Source organism: Chiroxiphia lanceolata, chromosome 13 (genome assembly GCF_009829145.1).
Source record: "Chiroxiphia lanceolata isolate bChiLan1 chromosome 13, bChiLan1.pri, whole genome shotgun sequence".
NCBI lineage: Eukaryota > Metazoa > Chordata > Aves > Passeriformes > Pipridae > Chiroxiphia > Chiroxiphia lanceolata.
The window spans coordinates 18,194,293-18,203,843 of NC_045649.1; the positions used below are offsets into that span (position 1 = coordinate 18,194,293).

A 9,551-nucleotide genomic window follows, 5' to 3' on the forward strand; every position below is an offset into this window, starting at 1 on the left:
AATTAAACAATGGTCAAGTTGCTCATAAAAGTGCTAAGTTGTAATCAGCATTTACCTCCAATAAATACAGAAAACTTTTAAAAGAATTTTCTAAGTATGTTTATTTTTTTATTTTAAAACATGTGGGCAGTTTCAGATTGCTACAGATTGTTTCCAAAGATGTGATATGTAATTGTGAGAGAGTTTAGCTCTCATATTGGAGGTGCTCATCTGAGATAAGATTTCATCCTTATGGAAATAATGTCAATCCCTCTTTTGGTAATATGCAATATGACATCTTTTTCTCAGGATTCTACTTTGAGATTGTGGAATGTTGAAAAGATGGATCGTATTCCTTCAGTGACAGGAACCAGAAAAGCAAGAGGCTCAAAAATTGCTCAGTTCTATCACTTTGCTGTTTAATCACACGTCATACTTTATGCAGAAAGGGAATTTCAGTGTTAAAGGAAAGCTGGCAGATTTCTAGTCTGAAAACACAGATTGGTCGTGTTTTTCTCTCTGCAAAAATCGTCAAATACTTTTTTGGAAGTGGAATGTAGTAGCAACAGTTCTTTTTAAATAGTGCTTTTGGCAAGGACATCAATTTTCATATACAGGTGCATTTTTGTTTTTAGGAAGCACAGCCACGTGTGTACTTCTAAAAATACACATATTTTGGTTTTCTACACCTGATGCTCCTGCAGAGTAACAGGCCACTTCTACAGGAGCACTACTAAACCAGGGCAGGTAATAGGCATGTTCTCCTGGACAGAAATCAGCTTATAAGAATTCTGAGGAGTGTTTTGAAGCTGAGATTATGTATTCTGATTTCTAAAACATGAATTCTGAAGAGGTGTCAGGAAGGAAAGAATATTAAGCTTAATGCTATTGAAACATGCTTTTCATTACAGTCCCTCAGTTTGTTTGGGTTGGGGATTTGAGAGAGCTTTTATATATTTTCCTCCTTGTCAGTAACCATTAAGTGAAACTGCATTAAAAAAACCTTATTTTTCTTATATTCCTGTAATATTTTTATCAGACTTTCTTGTTGAATAGCAGGTATTAAAAGCAGTGAGCAGCTTTTTAAGTTTTTAGATAAGTCTTATAAATGTGTCAGCAGTGAAAATGTGTACATTCCTGAAAGCATCAATAAACAGAAATTTGAGAATATGTTTAAAATTGGTACAGGAATTCTTTGGTTGCATTTTGGTAATTCTTCAAGTATAGCAATTAGAAAAATATCTAATTGTTTTCTGTAAATAATTTCATGAATAGCAATTTACAAATCAAATTATGTTGACTCTGATAGAAGCAGGTTAATATTTAATCTAATATTATTTTTATGTATCCATCTGAGGGTTGTTTTTGGTTTGGTTTGGTTTGGGGTTTTTTGGGGGGTTTTTTTGTGTGTGGGTTTTTTTGTGTTTTGTTTTTTTTTTTTTTTTTAATTTTTCTTTCTATGTGTCTCCTTTAATCAGATAATGGTCAGGTAAAAAAGAGCAAACATGAAAAGCCCCAAACCACCAAGACAGAACAGCTGAAAACTGGACACCAATCAAGCCATCCAAAAAGTAAAGTACAATACTGTATTGGTTGAAAAAATAAAATCAGAATTCACATAAAATGTGGTTTTATTCAGGAAAAAGACTGAACCATTCACCACAGAAATGAATTTAGGGCAGCACGATCTGTGTCAAGTTCAGCACCACGGACTCAGGGATCTCAGATATCAGGTGATGTGTGAGTGCACAAAGCTGTGCCTGCACATCAGGTACAGTGACTGTCTGACTGACAGGCCATTCTTTGTTACATTTACACCAGAATGTAAGAAACATTTCTTGTGCCTGCAATAATGTGGCTCTGAAGCAGTATCCAACTGCTCCTTCTGTCGTCTGGCTTCTCCAGTGAGAAAAAATTTGGCATTTCCACCTTCTGTTTCTCCTGATCTTTGAATTAATCTGGTAGTCTTGGGACTGTACAGCTGTATATAATAGACACAGAAAGCTAAAACTTTGCCCTAACCTTGCTCTACCCACAGTATTCTGTATGAAGAATAATAAAACACATTGCACTAATCCATTTAATAGCTGTGATGTATCAGGTGAGGAATAAAATCCCCAGGAGTAGAAATATTACTTATGCTGCATGGTGCTAAGGAATTGAATTGCTTACCTGTCCTTTGGGAAACTTTAAACAATTTTAAATGAATACACTATTTCAATCTTGCCAAAGAAAATACATTTCTATGCAAATTATTGACAGGTTTCCTTTTGTTCTTTGGATGACCCATCCCTCTTTACAACAACAAACAAGAATCTTTGCTGTCAGTGGACACCAGGAAGAGTTTTTTTGAGTAAAACAGTGAATAAGACCATGAACTTTTGTCCAGTTTGTTGCCATACCCCTCACAAATATCTGGTAAAGGAGCTTTCAGGCACTGAGAGTAAGTTCATGTCTGGCATGATGCAGCACAAATGAGTTCTGTGTAATAAAGGCTCCCTCCAACAAGGAGTCTGGGCAGAAGTCCTTTATTAGGATCAGCCCTATTCAGCATACACACCAATTAATAAAAAATGTAATATCTCAAAATATTTGGAAGCCTTATTCCTAAAAGTAGGGTTTTCAACCTTTTCATATTTTCTTTCTAAAAGGAACTTAAACCGGAGAAAATATTTGGGACTGGACATGTGACAGCCTGGAATGCAGTTAAGCTGTGGAATACAAAGAAATCTTAGTAGCTAGGGGGTTTTTTTCCACCCTTGTTTAAATTATGTGAAGGTTAATGAAAATTATTTCTAGGGCATACTATTTTTGTACAGATTTATGGCTTTGAATAAGTATTAGGTGGTAAATTGTGTTATTTTCCAGCAATCTTTCCCCTCTTTGCTGCTTAATTAAATTTTTTTTTTTTACAGAGGCTAAAAGAAAATGCTGTGTCTGTGCTCCTCATGTTTTGTTTTGTTTTTTCTTTAAACAGATCTCATAAAATATGCATATTTTATAGATGAATTAATTTGGCTTTAATGTAGTTAGTAATACAGAAGTAACTTCTGTATTTTAGAAAAGATTAGTCCTAGAATAATTAATCTATTAGAATTGAAAGTGTTCATTCTTTCTTTCTTTCTCCTTTCAGCTGGAAAATCAAAGCTCCAATTTTTCCCACTGAAACAGGAAAAGAAAAGCAGTAGCTTTGTAGAGGCTTGGCTTGTTTCACATCAGTGGCGTGAGCAGGTTGGAAGTTTTCTTTTGAATTAATACTCTATTTCCCAAATTGAGAAAAATAAGGAAAAATTAATTCCTACATTCTGGTTTTAATAAAAGCAGCAAGTTTTACTTATTGCTGGTTTCTGCCCATTATGTGTTTAGTGCTTGTTTCCAGCCCTGCACTGCTCTCACCTGCAGCAGTAGGTTCACTTCTGTGTGCAGGGTAGGTTTGGGGGAGAGTGTGGTAATTATGGACAATTCATAAGCAGGAGATTTATCTGCCTTTTTCTCTGGCTTTTGTGCCACTGTAGTTTGAGCAATTATCCCAGTCCCCATTCTTAGGTACCTGATGAGAAAGCTGAAAGGCTATTTTGGACTAAGGCAAGGGTGTCTGCTCTCCTCTGGGAGTTATTTGGGGACTAACACCTGTAATTTGGCTGTAAATATGTCTTGGGTGCCTGTAAAATTGCCACAGCAATTTCTATGCTTTGCAGGTTCTGATTACACTCCCGGTGACTAATTATAGAATCACAGAATGGTCTGGGTTGGAAGGGACCCTAAAGCCCATCCAGTGCCACCCCCTGCCACGGGCAGGGACACCTTCCACCAGCCCAGGTTGCTCCAAGCCCCCTCCAACCTGGCCTTGGACACTTCCAGGGATGGGGCAGCCACAGCTTCTCTGGGCAACCTGTGCCAGGGCCTCCCCACCCTCAGAGTAAAGAATTTCTTCCTGATATCTAATCTAAACCTACTGTCTTTCATTTTGAAGCCATTCCCCCTTGTCCTATCACTCTTGTAAATACTCTCTCTGTTTTTATTGAATGCTCCCTTCAAGTACTGGAAGGCCCCTGATGGGGGACCTGATGGGATCCTTCCCATTGACCTTGGGTTAGGGGCTGGCTCTAATGTTGGGGTTTAGAAATGTAACAAGAACTGACGGTATTTACAACAGAAACTAGAGAAAACTAGAGATAGCTGAGCTAAGTGATTTAAAGGTAAAACAATGAGGAGGGAACTGAGGCAGGCAGCCAGGAAACACCCAGTTACTTGTTAACCACGTGCATTGTCCTGAAGAAGTTCACAAGACGTTACTTAGAACTTTGGGGGGCTTCAGACAGAAGGACCACTGAAGACCCCTGATGAAGACCCTCAGAGACCTTATAAGGACGTGCATATATGTTGGGAAATATCAGGAATATGTAACAGCAATGCGGGGAACGAAAAATGAATAATCATGTGATGTGACACACGAGCAGTAGCGAAAATACCCGGGCGTGCACCTTGGTGAAACGACAGCCAGTGCTCAGGTGTTGATTAAAGAGTGCCTGACTTGTAAACCTCACAAACCATGACACCGAGTCTCCGAGGTTTAAGTGCCGCTTTTGGGCAACATCTCGTGTGGGTGCTGACCCGGCTCCCCCGCACTGCTCGGTGCGGGCTGCCCTCCTTCGCCCCGCAGGGGTTCACTGGGGGCAGCACCGCTTCCGTGAGCTGTGAGCCATTCTTACCAGCTCCCTAAAAACCACCCAAACCGCTTTTCCTGGTTATTTAGCCCGTACGAACGCGCGCTCGTCCCCACCCTGCGGCCGGGGGTGTGTGGGTGTGTGTGTGTGTGTGCGGATCAGAGCACGCAGCAGGGCGGGGCGTGTGCACCCTGCGGCTTCATTTCCGCATCCCAAAGGCTGACATTCCATTCCTATATCTTTTCCCTGCGGTCTTTCCGTGTTTCGTGCCGCAGCCAAGGCGAGCAGTCGCTCCGTCCCAGGCCGTCCCTCCCCGGCCCGCAGAGGGCGGCGGCGGAGCCGTGTTGGGGCTGCGGCGGCGCCTCGTTCACCGCCCGGCGCCGTGGCTTAGTTGGTTAAAGCGCCTGTCTAGTAAACAGGAGATCCTGGGTTCGAATCCCAGCGGTGCCTGCGCGGGGAAAACCGCCTTTTTTCCTCACTCTGCACTTGTTTTACCCGGACGGGACGGGGCTGTCCCACAGCTTCAGAGCGATAATGAATCTCTGAAATCGCGTCAAGGCGGAACCAAACAAAAATTTAACTGCCGGTAGCAAGTGTGTTGTTTGCTTTTGAAAATTCGTGATAAGTCAGCGGTATAAGGTCTTGAGCTGTAACTGTTTGGGTTCTCTCTGTGGATATTACACGTAGGTAATGTAACCATGATTTTCTTCAATGGTTCCTAAAATGCACGGTGTTTCTCAATCGTTATTCATGTTTCCCTTAATTTTCCAGCTCGTGTGGGCAAGGAGGAAAGACATGAGACATGAATTCCCAAAGAATTCCGGAGGCTCTGGATTGTTCATGCATAGTCTGCAACCGGATCCCCGTGTCAGTCATACAATGTGGTCTCAAGCTCAGCAAAAAGAGTTTCAGCTTCGAAAAGCAGAGTTTTTGTAGCTAAACATGTTGCATTTAGTATGTTGTACATGAGTATGTGTTGTATTCAGTGGCTGTTCTTATGATACCTACCTTTGACTTGCTCTTGTATGGTCTAAACGCAAAACATGGAAAATGCAAGCCAAGAGAACTTCTCAGCTCTGGCCAGAACATGCTTACTGGTTTTCGTGTGACATTCTCAGTTGTTATGAGTTGAAAGTGAAGTCTTGTCTTGAATTAGTCTAATAAAACACCTTCCATCTGGAATAGAAAAGATCATAGTACCAGGCTTTTATGAAAGCCTTAAAAATTAACTTGGGATGAATAAGTAACATATTTTTTATGCATGTAATTGGAAGAGAGATTTGTGTTCTAGCAGCTTTTCATGCTTTATCCTTAGTGAATTTACTGAGGTGAAAAAGAGAGAAACAATGAATCTACCTGCCTGTATATTCAAAAATAAAATACGTTTCCTCTTGTTGACTAACAGCAGTTGCATCAGTGGAAAATATGTTCTAATGGGAATATTCATTTTTTCATTAGGAGACTAAATTGTTGAAATAACACTGTTTTATAGAACCCTGATTGAGCCAAGTGACTTTTAAAGACCAGAAATTAAATTTTGAGAGGTGTCAGCTTAGATTTTAGCTTTGTTCTCAGCTGCTGCTGCTGCTGCTACAGCTTTTCTCTTTTGCTGTCTAACTGGCATGATGTGAACATTTAATAAATGAGCTGCATGTGTAAGGTGGTCAAAAAAGATGATATATTGCCACACTTTATTTGACTTAATCACAGCAGACACAGTACCTCTGAGGAGCCGTAGGGTAATAAATTTAAGTTGTCCTAGTAGGTATATTTTTAATAAGCTTTTACCCTAGACAGTTGCCAAAACTCCAGGATCTGTACCTGTTATTGATTTATAGCTGAATTAGAAGCACAAAACTAACCTGTTCTTGAGAATCAGCTGCTGAGATTCTATCAAGGTGCTACTGAAGAACAGCATGTGAAGTAATATCTCAACAGCTTAGCATTTATATAAATATATGAAGTGGTGAAATAAAAAGCCGATGTCTGGCATTTTAAGGAATTCTCAAAGTGACACAATTGCTCCAGAAGATCTTTAACTCCTGTGCCAGTGTGACTAATAATTTTCATTATCGTGAAATTGGATCCAGAGCTTATCACAATAATGGCTAAATATTAGTCAACTTCAGAAAGTACCTAGAGTCAAAGTGAATCAGGCTGAAGCTGGATCTGGCCCACTGTGCTCTCTGTAGCCATGGCCAACAGCACACACCCGGGGCAGAACGTGAACACGGGGCGACTGTGGGGTGATGTTTTGCCAGAACATCCCGTTGGCCTCTGGGGATTTCCAGCTCGGGGTCTGCAGCTCTCACGTGCACACCTGATCGAGTCTGATTTTTCATCTCTCCGTGTCTGTGAAGAGGAAAAAGTGAAGTGACTCCTGCGGGCAGATCGTGCATATTGGAGACATCTTTTATCGTAAGGGCAGTCGCCTGAAGAAGGGAAGTATTAGAGGCTGTCAAATATTTAGTAGCTCTTTATTGCGACAGGGGCTATAGGCTCAGGGGGAGACATCTCCAGTTTGCCTGGGAGCTGGCATTGCTGCCTGCATGTTATTCACAAGGATCTGGGTGAAATCATTTGATAAAAACATCAAGTGAAGCCACAGCGCCTGTTAACCCCAGTTTGTAGGGCTGCTCTCCCCACACGCTCTCCTGTGATGTGTCATGCTTCGACAGGCATGTCCAGCTACATGTGTCATGCCTGTATAATGTGATGGATGTGTCATGAAAGGATTTGCCAGAGTGTGACATGTCAGCTCTGAACTTTGAGGAGTAGGGGAACTGTTTGGGATACTGCAGTCAGCAGTAAACAAAGACATTTCCCAGTTATTCCTTTGCTGCTTGTAGAAAATACTAATAGGGATGGTTTAATTTGTAAGTAATTTGCAGAAATGATACCTGCTGCTTGCAGGCTTGTTGGAAGGTTTTTATTATCTGTTCTTACAAAGTAAGCAGTGACATCAGTGTCTGACTGAGAAGACAGTGACTTGCAGAGAAGTCCCTTGTACATTCTGCTGTTGATATTTGCAGCCTGGACTTTCACAGAAGTAAAACTGGCCTGTGAACTTGGAGACAGATATCCCACAGTGTCATTTAAAAGGCAGAAAACACAACAGAGGGCAGCAGCAGAGAGAGGAAGAGAGGGACACTGAGCAATTTAGGTTCTTCTTGTTCAGGGCCTGTGCTGCTCCATTCTCCAGGCAGCCCAGCTCATAAGAACACCTGAACAGAAAAAAACTTGTTGAAAGCTTGACTGTATTTTAGGTCAGAATGAATCCCCAGTTTCTTCAAGCAGGGAGATAGTTGGTTAGAAAATTGCAAGCTGTGTGCCTTCCTGCAGCAAAATGGAGAATTTTTTGCCTAAAAGGCTGAAATCCACAGCGACAAAACACGGGGTTCTGTGGGACTGATAGGAGAAGTGAGGCAGTTTTGGAGGTGTTCTTTGAGCACTCTCAAAAATGTTATTTCATTAGCTATGCTTGGCTCAGGTGTAGAATTTTGCCTTTGTACGAGTGTTTTCACTTCTTGTGTTTTAAACGTACAACAGCCTATCTTGGCAATTTGTGTCTGGTTTTTTTAGATGGTGAAGCCATTACAATTCAGTTTATTTTCAGTTTATCCTTCTACTTTTGTTCCAATAGGGAAGTACTCTTTAAAGATTCAAAAAACAAGCAGTCCCCTCTAGATCCAGATGAGGGCCAGTGTACACAACCCATGGAGTGAAAGTTTCTACAGAGCATGCCACTGTCGTACACCAACTCATTGGCAGTGATCTCATGGAAAAAAGGAGAGCAAAGAGTGGATAACTGGGTTCCCCAACTTAGGCAAGATCAGGAAAGTCTCTCTTCCTTCCTACGTGCCCGTGTCTCAGCTGTGAAAAGACTGTCTAAGGATTTCCAGCAACCTAAAGAGGAAAAGTCTCATGTCCCACCAGTACAAACCAAAGTGTCCCCCTGCTCGAGAGAGAGGGGACACACCACGAGGTAACCTGTGGTTTTACCTGCATGACCAAGGAGAGGACACGAGGAAATGGGATGGAAAACACACCTCTGCCCCAGCAGCCTGGGTACGTGAGTTGAGAAGAGGAAGATCCACCACTGGAAATTCTTCAGGGATAAATGTGGCTCTGGTTTCCTGTGGGCAAGTCCTCAGGCAGAATAGGAGGGCTGATGGTACTTCCTGTCCTCTTGAAAAGACCTTCAGTTCATATTTACAAGAAGTGAGCAACGAGTGCTATGAGCAGGACTAGAGGGGCCCTGTCTCCAGCCCGGTGGGGGAAAGGGACGTTCGGGGTTATTGAAGTGCGTGAATCCCGTGGCACAACAGACCCACGAGAGAACAGGGCTTTGGCTGACACCAGCACACAAGGTACCCTGATGCCATCATGATATGTAGGGGCAGAATCCATCTCTATTTCTGGGATGACAGGGGGATCCCAACAGCTGACTGTACTGGAGTGAGCCTGCCTGGGAACAAATGGCAAACCCACGCCATTGTGACTGGCCCAGAGGCCCTACATATCCTTGCCATGGGTTACCTCAGGAGAGGGTGTTTCAAGGATTCAAAAGGATTGGGCTTTTGGGATAGCTGCTGTGGAGACATAAGAAAGCAGATAGTTTAATACCTTGCCTGGTCTCTCAGAGGACCCCTCTGCTGTGAGGCTGCTGAGGGTTGAAGAACAACAGGTACCACAGCAGTGCAACGTCGGCAACAGCGCACGAACCGGGACACCCTGACCCCCAGCCAGGAGATGAGACTCACTCCCACTTTAATGGCCCTATATGGCCAGTGTGTGAGTTCAGTGCAGAGGAGAGACTGACAGTGGATTCTCGTGGCCTGAATGAAGACACCCCACCCCTGATGCCGCTGTGCTGGACATGCAGGGGCTCAGCAGGAGCTGGAG

General features: G+C 42.5%; 1 non-coding gene across 1 annotated transcript; it reads left to right on the forward strand.

Annotated features, from left to right (window-relative positions):
- The first annotated feature begins 5,022 nt into the window (after window positions 1-5,022).
- Window positions 5,023-5,096, forward strand: TRNAT-AGU. The gene has a single exon. It is a non-coding gene; the product is annotated as a tRNA-Thr (tRNA).
- Window positions 5,097-9,551: the final 4,455 nt, after the last annotated feature.